Source organism: Eulemur rufifrons, unplaced genomic scaffold, assembly GCF_041146395.1.
Source record: "Eulemur rufifrons isolate Redbay unplaced genomic scaffold, OSU_ERuf_1 scaffold_81, whole genome shotgun sequence".
Lineage (NCBI taxonomy): Eukaryota > Metazoa > Chordata > Mammalia > Primates > Lemuridae > Eulemur > Eulemur rufifrons.
Window position 1 is genome coordinate 434,972 of NW_027182863.1, and position 12,275 is coordinate 447,246.

The window sequence follows — 12,275 nt, forward strand, 5'->3', positions numbered from 1 at the left end:
AGCACTGTCAGCCCCCAGTTTCAGCACCCTGATGGCGAACAGCTCCCGGCAGTCACAGCTGAGCCTCACCAGGAGCACCAGGCAAATGCAACACCACGTTTGCTGTAGCACTAACCACAGATTTCGTCACACAGAAAGAACCAAGTAAAAGTTAAATTCCTCAAAATGATCCTTTTAATCTTTCCAAAAGTATAAACCCAACGGCACTTGCTCTAAAGCATTGCAAAACAATGCTATTTATAGAACAGGAATCCATTCTGTTAAGAAGAGAAACCACAGTGATGGTAATAAAAATAAAATATTAAAGTTTTGGTTCTTAAATATTATAATGATTTTTTGCTGCTTGCTAACCTGCTACAGTTACTTGCTTGGTTGCTATGGCAACATTCTGCTAGTACCCAATATGTCAGGCAGAAAGATTGTGGGCCCTTCATAATTAAATACAGGAATTATCCTATTTCCTGATAGAGGATGCATCCACTGAACTCAGTATGGTTATCAAGTCTCCCTGCTTAGTATTTTTTGAGACAACATCCATCATTCATGAGTCCTTCTCTTCCTGAGTTGCATCAACACATTTTACTTCCTAGGCTTTAACACAATTGGCTTCAAAGACCACCAGCTGGCTGGGGCCACGACAAAGCTTAGTGCGTAAAGCTTGGCCTTCCAGATTCTTTCCCTGTGGAGGTTGGACGTGCGTGAGCCCCTCCTCCTCCAAGTGTATGAACTCACTTGTACTAAGTGGGTAGGAAGCATTTCATTATATGTTACCTCAGACCTCACAACAGCCTTATGAGGAAGGCATTTTATAGATCAGAAACCTGAGGTCAGAAAATGCTAAGTAATTTGCCCAAAGAGATTAGCCAGTAAACAAGAGAGAGAAGGTTCTGCATCTGACGTATGTGGTCCACAAACCACATTTCTATTTGGATCCTTTTGAATAACCAAAAATTACAAAACAAAATATACAGCATCACCTACCACTGCAGAAATGCAAACAGTAATGCACATGATGTACGTTTCCTTGTGCATGTTAAAACATACACATGCAAATCAAACTGGAGGCCTAATCAGATAATGACTCTGAGATGACAAGAAATGTTGGCAAATTTATTAATTAAGGTCACATTTACAACTCTCTTGAAAGGTTCATATATTTGCTTAACCTGGTTATTGCTTGGTTTTCTACATAGACAGGCATTTGGGGAAGGGTAATGAGTTTGAACATTGCGATTATTAATGAACTGCAGCCAGCCCCATCCTCCTTACAGATTCTGTCATTGTCGGTGTTGTACCGGCCGTCTCAGAACTGCTTACAGCCTCTCTGAACCTGGTACTATGCCAGCATGAGCAAGTCCAGTTCATGTGGTCGAGCCCCTAGAAAGCCCTCCCTGCAGTCACGTAGGTGAATTACTCAAATTGCAGGTCAACCAGAAAAGGCAACCCCCTCCCAATTCGGCCAATGGAACGTCTCAGGGGTTTGTTCCCGCAGAAGCTCTGCTAACGACCCCTGGCCATCGTCCAAGGCGAAATCTGAACGTCCGCTCCTCCAAGGATGTTGTCGGAATGAGTCCTTGTGTACATGCCTGGAGCACAGGCATTTCTCAAAATATTATTCTCAGTTTTCTTCCCATCTCCTGTTCAAAATCTTGGAGCAAATTTTTCCCATTCATGGTGTATGCAGCATTTCCTTGCATTAAAATTACCTGTAAAAATGATTTAACTTTGACTGTCTTTGAGGCTAGGGCTTGCAGGCTGTGTCTACCTTACCCACGGTGCTTGGCATGGTACCACATGTGAATAAGTCCTCAGTACTTGTGGAAAGAAGGAAGAAATAGCTGAATGGGGGAAAGAAAAAGGGAGAGAAAGAGTCTGACAGTAGAGGAGCCCGTCAGACGCGCGGGACTCTGTCTGTGCCATCCTGCGGGTGAGTGAGGGCGAGGAGAAAGAGCCGCCAGCAGGAGGTTCAGGATGGGGCAATGGGACCCGAGCCCCCTCCCTGTGATGGGCCAGAACAGGCACTCAGGAGCCATGGCACCAGGCACAGGGGTACCAACCCCACTCTGCTGTTCCCAGAATGTGTGTTGGGGGTAGGGGGAGGTGGAGCCTGGTTTTCCCCTTTGTGCCCTTGTGGGGCATCCCACTGTGGGCAGGATGCGAACAGCTGGTGCTATACTGTGCACAGATAAAACAATAGATTTATTAGTTGACTACATGTTTAAGTGCACTTGCTTTCGTGAATCATGGCATGCCAAAACGGGAGAAAAAGACTTTAAAGAATCTTCCAATAGACTCTCTTCCACTTAGAGAGGAGGAAGCAAAGTGTTCAGGACCCCCCTACAGTGACTCTGTCAGTGACTGGGCAGATGTGAGGCGGAAACAAAGTCTCCCGGGGCCTCTGCACAGGCACTGCGTGTGGCTGGGCTTGCGTGAGGGGGTTAAGTCTTCAGCAAGTCTAAATTGTGACACAGATTGGATGTGGCTTTATTGTTGGCCCAAAAATCAATCCACTTAACACTCTCAAAAATGCTCTATTGGGGCAAAATTATATACTAGCAAATCTACTTCTATTTGTGCAAGTCTAAATTCTCTGTTGTATCTTTTTAATAAAATATTATTAGTATTGTCATCTTTATACTGAAGGACATTAAAATTAATACAGTCTGTGCCTACACTTCAGATGTTGTACCAATACCCCCCATGTGCCTACGGCATTGGGTCATTTCGTATCTGAGTACAAGAATCTTGTGCTGAGAGATGTGGCCCCACCTAGAACAGCCGAGCCAAGTGCTCCTCTGCGCTAAGTGCTACTTGACATGCTGCATCCACATGACCAGAGAGGACTGGACTCTCCCTCAGGGAGGCCCCTGGAAGAAAGGAGGTTTCAGGACAGGGCAGACAGCCCAGGTGTGCTTTCGTGCTGCCTGCGATGGCACCTGGGAGGCAGGTGCTCCTAATGCGCTCGGTCCCTCCGAGGCCCAGAGTCTGCCAGGGAGCGACTGACCACGCCACAGCTGCTCTCTCTCCAAGGCAGCAGGTGTCTCACAACCCTCACAGTGCCTGCACCAGAACCCATTGGAAGCACCTGAGAAATACTTGTCCTTCCCAACCCTCCACAGACCTACTGACCCAAGGCCTCTGAGAATCTGCACTTTAAGCTAGTTCCTGGGAAAACAGGCAGTTAACACAGATGTGCTCTATGATGTGCTATGTATATGATAAATTGGAAGCTATTTAAACATTAAGATGAGGGGACTGGGCTGAAAAAATTATCACATATACATGAAGTACTGTGTAGCTATCAAATTAATATGGTGTAAGAACACAAAATATCTACATTTATGTACAAATGCTCCTTGACTTACAAGTTGAAAATACCTTAGGTTGAAAATGCATCTAATACAACTGACCTACTGACCACCATAGCTTAGCCCAGCCTATCTTAATATGCTCAGAACACTTAATTAGCCCACAATTGGGCAAAATCATCTAACACAAAGCCTTTTTTATAATAAAGTGATGAATGGCTCATGGAATTTATTGAATACTGTACTGAAAATAAAAAACAGAATGGTCACACAGTATCTAAAGTACAATTTCTACTAAATGCACATCCCTTTCACAACATTATAAAGTTGAACCATTAAGTCGAACAATTCTGTATTTACGATTTATGTTTAATATTTAAAAGCTGGTTAAAATCATATGTACACAACAAACTCAAGTTTGTTCTCTGAAAGTATATGTCCACATGTATGTCTGTGTCTGCATTCATGTGTGCTTGTGTCTGTGCCCATGTGTGTGCCAGTGCTGTGTGTGTGTTCACGAAAGGGCCTGTGTTTGTGTGTGTTTATCCTGAAAGTAAGTCTAACAAATTGTCAATACTGACCATCTCAGAGTTGCAGAAGATGGAATAACAGAGTATTTTCTTTTTCTATATTTCCTGCCCTTATAAAGTAAACAATATGTATATAACAAGAGAGGAAAACAATAAATTCAATTTTTACAAATAAAGGAGGAAAGGGTAAGTTTTATCCTTGTGTGTCATTAAATAGGGTGTTTTAAAAGAATCATTCAGACAGCTTTTGCTGCCTAAGTATTTCTGATTGAGGCGGCACCAACTGGAGAAACTCTTTGAAGCAAACCGTGGGGAGAGCATGCCTATCTCTTCGAAGGCATTAAAATTATAGAGGTAGAAAAGTCCTTCATACTCAGCATTTAAATTTCTATACTACTCACAATTTCATCACAAGTTTTTTGCCAGTAATTTAACAGATAATGAGCATAAAATCCCTATGGAGTAAGAATTCAAAGAAACACCCATTGGGAAGTAACTTCGCAATGACAGACACATAATTTTGTCAATCTCTTATCAATGCCATTCTGAAAATTCTATAATTTATCATACTTCCTGAAAAACTGAGTTCCAGTGGTGACTCAAACAGCCAAATCATTGCTATTTTTCTACCCTCTAGTCTGTTCGTGTAGTTTTAAATATAGTTGTGAAAATCACTTAGTCATATTTATAGGCACGTTGAATTTTAAAGTCAGAGAGTACCCAGGATAATATCTAATTCGAGCTACTCGTTTCACAGAGAGAGGAGGCCCGTGAGGGGAAGGCCTTCACCCAAGACTCCGGGCTTCAGCGGCAGAACCGCCCTGGATCCCAGCCCAGGTCTCGGCAGCATCCTTGCTCTCAACGGCACCCCAATGTGCCGTGTTAAAGCCCAGGGGCTGTGCCCAATGTATTCACGTCACACGGCCCAGGCAAACACACGAAGCACTTGTCTTTGCACTTTGCTAGTTAAAAGTCATTTCAGGCAGGAGTGGACGTTGCCGTGTATGAGAGGGACCATCCCAGAGAGAAGTGTGAGCCTGTCGCAGCTGCCAGAGACTGAGCACAGGCGCCTTAGTTAACACCGCCTGCTACTGCCAGGGGGCAGGTTCCAAACCCAGCAGCGACTATGACCGGGACTGGCCCTATGAACAGAGAGAAAAACAGCGTCATAGGCACATGAACCTAGATTCAAAGTTCACCTTCTTGCTTTATTTCCTGCATGATGGGGGACAGCTCCTCAGTCTCTGTGAGCCTTCGTGTTGCCCTTTGCACAGGGCAAGGGCAACCTCACACGACCAGGGACCTAGGACACACACCAGCAAGGACACGGAGTAATTTACACGCTTGTCATGCGTGTCTCACTTAAATTCCCGCCAAGTCTGTCCAGTACATTTCATTCTCTAGATGAAAAATCTGAGGCTTAGGGAGTTGAACACCTTGCTCAAGGTCAAACAGATTCTGGCTGAAATTCTGAGTCAGGTACGTTGGCCCCAGAACTTGAACTATACACGATCGGGTCAAAGTACCAAAGCGTGCACCCCTGCGTGCCTTAATGGTCTAAGTTTTCCAGCATAAAGACTAAATTACATCTCCTTACATAGGCTAGACATGCAGATCAATGAAATAAAACTGAGAGCCCAACAATAAACCATTAAAATTGATTTTCAGCAAGGATGCTGCTACAGACTGAATGTTTGTGCCTCCCCCAAAATTCGTATGTTAACACTCATCCCCAAAGTGGTGGCATTTGGACGTGGGCCTTTGGGAGGTGACAAGGTTGTGAGGGCTGATTCCTCACAAACGGGATGAGTGTCCTTATGAAAGAGACCCCAGGGAGCTGCCTTGCCCCTCCCACCTGTGAGGACACAGCAAGCAGCAGCTGTCTGAGGACTGGGAAGGGAGCCCTCCCTGGACAGCGAGTCCGCCAGGGCCTTGGTCTTGGACGTCCCGTCTCCAGAACTCTGAGAAATGAATGTCTGTTGTTTATGAGCTGCCTGTTCTGTGGTGTTCCACTATAGCAGCCCGAATGAACTCAGACAGAGGCCAAGGCAATTGGTGGGAACGGAATAATCTTTTCAACACATGGTGCTAGGACAAGGCATATTCACATCAAAAAAAGTAAAGTTGGCACCCTACCTCACACCACACACAGAGATTACTTCAGCATGGACTGCAAACCTAGATGTAAGAATGACAGCTGTGAAACACCAAGGACAAAGCACTGACCAGGGGTCAGGCAATGGTTTCTTAGGTGTGACACCAAAAGCAAAAATGGCAAAAAGCAACAATAGGTAAATTGATTTCGTCAGAATTCAACACTCTTGTGCTACAAATATACCATCAAGAAAACCAAAAGGCCACATGCAAAATGGAAGAAAATATTTGTAAATCATATAACTGATAAGGGACTTAAATCTAGAATATTCTAACAACTCTTACAACTCAACAACAAAAAGGTAAAAAAATCAAATTTATTAAATGGGCAAATGATCTAAATAGATACTTCTCCAAGGAAGATATATAAATGGACTGTCAGCACATGGAAAGATGCCCAACATATTTAGCCATCATGGAAACGCAAATCGAAATTATAATAAGTTACCATGTCACTCTCACTAAGCTGCCCATAATAGAAAAGACACTCACAAGTGTCCACAGGATGCAGAGCAATTGGACCTTCCTTGCTGCTGCCACGACTGTGAAACGGGGCAGCTACTGTGGAAAACAGCCCAGTGAGTCCTCAGGAAGTCAGAGTTACTCTGTGACCCCGCAAATTCCACTCCCAGTCAAATACCCAAGAAAATAAAAAACATCTGTCTGTACACGTTTTATGCACGGATGTTCAGAGCAGCATTACCTGTAATAGGCAGGAAAACATTTGAAACAATGAAAATGTCCATCAATTGATGGCTGGATAGATGAAACAGGGTATATCCATACAATGGAATATTATTATACTTGGCAATAAGAAAGGACTAATAAAGGTTTAGCATTTCTATAATGCAAATATTCCAAATTAAAAAAACTAAAGTCCAAAACATGTCTAGTACCAAGAAATTCTAAAAAGGACACTCAACCTTTACATCCTAAAACACAGATGAACCTTGAAAACCTTGCTAAGTGAAGGAAGGCAGACACAAAGGGCTACATATTATATGATTCCTTTTCTATGAAATGCCCAAAATAGGCTAATCTTGCGAGAGACAAAGTGTTAATAGACTGGTGGGTGCCGGAGGCTGGGAAGGGGAACGGCGCTGACTGCTGGTGGGTGTGGGGCCTCCTCTGGGGTGATAAAAATGTTCTGGAATTCGATAGTGACGTACAACTCTGTGAATACACCACAAACCACCTAATTTTATATTTGAAATGAGTGAATTTTATGTTATGTGAACTATATCTCAATAAAGTTGTTTTTTAAAAACCACATCATTTCAATGAAGCAGAAAAGAGGACACTTGTCACCTTTTCAGGGAAGTGACAATGGGCGGAGCCAACCCCAGGTGCTTGGTTGGAAGCCGAAGGGGTTTGGGGTGAACTCCAAACTCAGCAGGAAATCACACAAACCACACACTCCTCACTCCACAAGCACTTCCGCTAATCAAGAGTTGAATGGGGCTTATACCGTATTTGCATTTGCAAAACAACTTTTGGCTACATATGCAAAGACACTGATGTTAAGGAGAGAGCTGATTCATTTATTAATTTACCCGACATATGCTAATGTCATTTCAAATGACATTCTGGGTTATTGAGCTGAAGAAAATACACATACGTTATGTAAAAGCATCAAAAATGCCCACAATCAATATGTATTATTACTCGGGCCCCATTTAATATTCTTTTTTCCAGCAGAAGGGGCTTCTATTCATGCGCACACGAGTCAGCCAGCTCCGTTCAAGTGCACACCCGCATCTGCAGCGTCCCATTTGCATAGCAGCTGGGAAACGGGTGAGGGGTTAAAACATAAATGCAAGGAAAAGGAAAAACTCCCTCCCAACCTGAGGGAAGGGAAGCGGGCACCTTGGCCACATGCACGTTCTGACACTCCTGATGGAAAGTAGCAGAGCGAATGCTTTCGTGACGTGAGGCTTTCATCACAGGGGACTGCAGAATGCATTCAAGGCAGGTGGGGAAATAAAGTCATTAAACTCACATTATTCTTCAAAAATATTTCTTCTGTTAGTGACCGCCTGACTTAATTCCACTTGCTACCAATTCACTAGTAACTGGACAGCTTTTGCACTGCTCAGTTGTTTTTCAGGATTTTTTAATAGAAAAATCTTCAACAAAATGGAATCGCACACTCCTAGCATCCTCTCACCTTCCTGTGCCCCCTGGGTGAACCAAAACCCACCAGGTTTGACCGCTTGTGTTTCTCACGTTGAAGTAACTGGCCTGAGCCCCATGAAGCCGGAGCACAGCGCGTGCAGGAGCCGACACCCTCACCTGTCACCCACACCTTGCACAGGCACCTGGGCCACCTCCCGGCACCCTCCCACCGCCAGCCTCAGAGCAGCGCAGGCCCCGCCTGCAGCAAACAGTCACTGGCCACTCACCACGTGCCAAAAGCTCTTCCAGGTGCTGGCATTCAAACGTGAACAAAACAGACAAAAACAAAAAATCCTGCCCCTAAAAAAGGACATCAGAAAAGTTACTCCCAGAAGCAGGCAGGACAGTGGCTGCCCGGCCTGTGGCAGGGGGAGGGAGGGGGAGGTGTGGGGCAGGCGGGAGGGTGGGCTCAGGTCCACCGCACGGCACATGGCCAGGGTGAATAACAACACACAGCACCTGAGAACCTCTAGGACAGGAGACTTTCCAGCTCCCCCATAAAAAGACGACAGTGAGCGAGTGATGCCCACGCAGTTAGCTCCATTTAGCCATTCCACGGTGTTCCACATTTCAAAACATCGTGTTGTACACCATAAATATGTAAAATTTGCATTTGTCTATTTAAAAAATAAACAAATTTAAAAAGTGAAGACCTGATGTACACTGGACACTGTGGTAAGTGCTTTCCACGCATTAACTCATGTAACGCTCACATGTCCCCGTGCGTTAGACGCCACCGTTACCGCCTTCGTGTAAACAGGGAGCCGCGCGGTGCAGACGCTGAGCAAACCGCAGAGTCCAGCAGCTACCGAGGGGCAGACGCAGACCTGAACTGGGGCGGTCTGACCCGGGTGGTTCAGGGAAGGGACGGGGCTGACCCGACCCAGGAGAGAAGGAGGAAACCTGGAGAAGGCTGTCTGTGGTTCATCTCTTCACTCACCACGTGCAGTTACCGGGAAATGCCACCCTGGGGCCAAATGTGAGTGTGTTCCACTGAGAGACCAGCGCCGGGTGACCGTATGACAATGGAAGACACAGTCAGAGGACAGATGTGAAGATTCATGAATGGGGGTGGGCTGGGGTGTCGACACTGAGACATTGAGGGAGGAGGCAGGTGAGTCTGGGGTGCGCTGAGAGGCTGATTCCTCCGCGATGGGACTGGGGACAGGCTGTGGCATGGTCGCAGGCTGCTGGGAATTCTCCTCCGACTGCCTGTCACCTCTCAGTGAGGCGGGAGGCGGAGTCAGCCACTGAGAGTGCGGAGGGGACCCAAGCAGGAGGACGAACGGCTGCAGGTCTAGAGAGACACCGAGTCCTGCCAGGCGGTGCTGGGCGTCCCCGAGGCTGCAGGTCATCTTGTGAGTGTGGCTCCTCGGCCTGTGCGGCCGCCCCGGGGCAGGTGCAGAAGAGACGGAGTTTATGGGACTGCAGTTCCACTGAGCAAGCAGAACAAGTCCAGGGAAGGGCACAGAATGCCCAGCAGAGGTGGCCGTCACAGATCCCCCGTCGTGTCACCATCTCACATGTTCCATTTGCCTGGATGACAGGAAGGGACGCTTGCTCGACAGCGTGCCACACGTCAGGTGTTATAGCCACTCTGCTGAGCCTCCGCTCTGTGCAAGGCCCCAAAGGGGACGGGGTTGCAGGAGGGAGGGCAGCGCCCGCTGTGCCGAGGCGCACGCCCAGCAAACCGCAGCCTGCAGCATGACAGGACGAGGCAGCCCTGCTCTGAGGGACGTGCAGGGTCAGTTCTCCATCCTCTGGGTGCCCGGCTGCTGAGAACACGTGGAGCCTCTGACCCGGGACGTCCCCGGCAGCCCGGCTCCCGCTGAGCCTGCACTGGCTCTTCTCTCTGCGCTGGGTCCCCACAGCCTGTCACAGACGCACGCTGTGCCTTAGTGCCATCACCACTGTCCTGTGTTTCCAGGAGCCCCAGAGGTGTGGCCATGGCCTGGGAACCTGAACACAGGTGATTCGCCGATTCCACGCACAGGAATGTGGGCGTGTCACTATCTGACAAGACTTGCCCTTCACACCTGGTCTAAATCCACATGGTCTGGCCAAGCTCCTCCCACGAAGGCAACACAGGTCGTGCCCACCACCCTCCCCGCCACACTCCCCCTGGTCTCTGCCTCTCTTGCCAAGGCTGCTACACTAGTCTCGCAGCTGGTGGCCACTTCCCAGGAATCCCCACCAGGACTAGAGTTACCTTGCCTAGCGGGAGCCCACAAGGACCTCGCTCTGCCACTCTGCGAGCCACACCCTAACCGCCTCCACAGTTGGCAACCCACCATGTGGGCACCCCAGCCTCCCTCCTGCCGCCCCTCAGAACTCGCCACATCCCCACAGACCAGCGCTCTCAGGCTCCCTCTGCCTGTCTGGGGAATGTCCGCACATCCCTCAGGACCCCAGAGAAGCGGCCGTCTTTCTGCTCCTCTCTGACCTGAGCAGAATGCCCTTCCCTTCTCCGTGTCCTGGCAGCATTTTTTATACATCGTCAAGCGCTGCGAGGAAGACCCACAGAGTCACCTGTCTGCATGTCCCACGAGCTCTGGGTGGCAGAGACCTTCTCTGGGCACCAGCTCCTGGGGCTGCTCCAGTGGCTTCAGGTGGTAAACGCAGCCACGGATGCCAGGGGCTTCCCCGGGCCACGCTCCACGGCTGCCCTCCCCTCCGTCCCCACACACGTCTTGTGCAGAGCACACTGCCCGGCCACTGCCTTCCTCTGCGCTTGGCTTCCACATGCTAGTGGGAGGTTCCACACATTCACGGCCAGAAGTTAAACCCCATGCAGTCTGCTTTTCCTGAAACCACCAAGGAGCCCATATAGATCTGGGTTTTGTAGGTATCGTGTCACTGACGTCCCACCACACTGACCAGGACCTGGGGACACACCATGAGCTTCGTGTCACTGACGTCCCACCACACTGAGCACGGCCTGGGGACACACCACAATCCGAGCTGACACTGCCCTCCACAGCTGCCCTGCTTTGGGGAGACGGCAGCTCACACCGACAGCCCGAGAGGCAGGCGGCCCATGCGGAAGCCAGGGGAGGACTCGGCTGTGCGGTGACACAGCTGGCAGACGCTGGATTTCCCCACACTGGGTTAGTGGCAGATGCGAGGCCGGTCCTGCCTTCTGAGGACAGACCTGGAACCGCCCTGTGCTTCCATCCGCAAGCCTGGTGGACGGCTCCACCTAGGGGACACACGGTTACTCCAGCATCTCCCTTTCCGGTCAGCGCAACAGTCACGGAGAGAGTTATCTGATATCACTTGATATTCCTCCCCACTGGGGACAGCCAGGCTGCACCCGCAGAGAAGCCCTTGGCGAACTCTCCCCCAAGAGCAGCAGACAGAGCCCAGCCCACGGCGAAGGGAAAAAGGCGTCTTCTCCTCCGCCACCCTCCGCCCCACAGCTCTGCTCCCGCCCTTCCCTGACGCTTCCCAGTAACTTCAGGGCCCGTGTGGAGACAGACGCGTCTGCGATTTGGGCCACGGCTCCCAACTCAACAGCAAAAGGCCAGAAGTAGTTGGAAGGTCGATCTCCATTTATCCGCCTTCTGATTAGTTTGGTTATGATTTATTACTATGTTAATATTACAATCATCATCACTGTCTGGGCTGTCTAGTCCCCGGCAGATACAATGTGGCAAATATTTTACCTCTCAGCACTCGGACAGCAACAAGATATGACGGACGTGACGTGAAGATGGCAGTGGGGCAGCCACAGCCTAAAACAGACACACAAACCAGAGTGTGGCCGGTGAGTCCAGCCAAGCCGGACTCAAGCCCACGCGCCTTCTCGGACCCGGAGCCTGGCTTGGTGACCCCTCCAGGGCCCTCATTCTGATAAGGAGAGGTGAGTGGTTTCACTGTAGCAGAAGGAAAGGGCGTTGGCCTGTGCAGACAAACGTCAGCTCTAAGCACTGTGTTCCCCGGAGGCCAGCCCCAGGCGTGGCGGGCACACGGCCCTCACTGCTGGGCGTGGCTGCCTGGCATGGCAGAGCCTGGGGGGCGCCAGGGCTGGCCCGTGGGAGGGGGGTGCGGACCCCACCGTTGGGAGAGACCTTTTCTTCACAGAGCGCTTTCCCAGGGCCTCCCGGCA

The 12,275-nt window shown here is 49.1% G+C and overlaps 1 protein-coding gene across 1 annotated transcript in view; it reads right to left on the bottom strand.

Annotated features, from left to right (window-relative positions):
• The window catches only part of DLGAP2 (DLG associated protein 2), a 338,329-nt gene that overhangs the window by 279,950 nt on the left and 46,104 nt on the right, over positions 1 to 12,275 (bottom strand). The gene's annotated exons all lie outside the window — the stretch shown is intronic.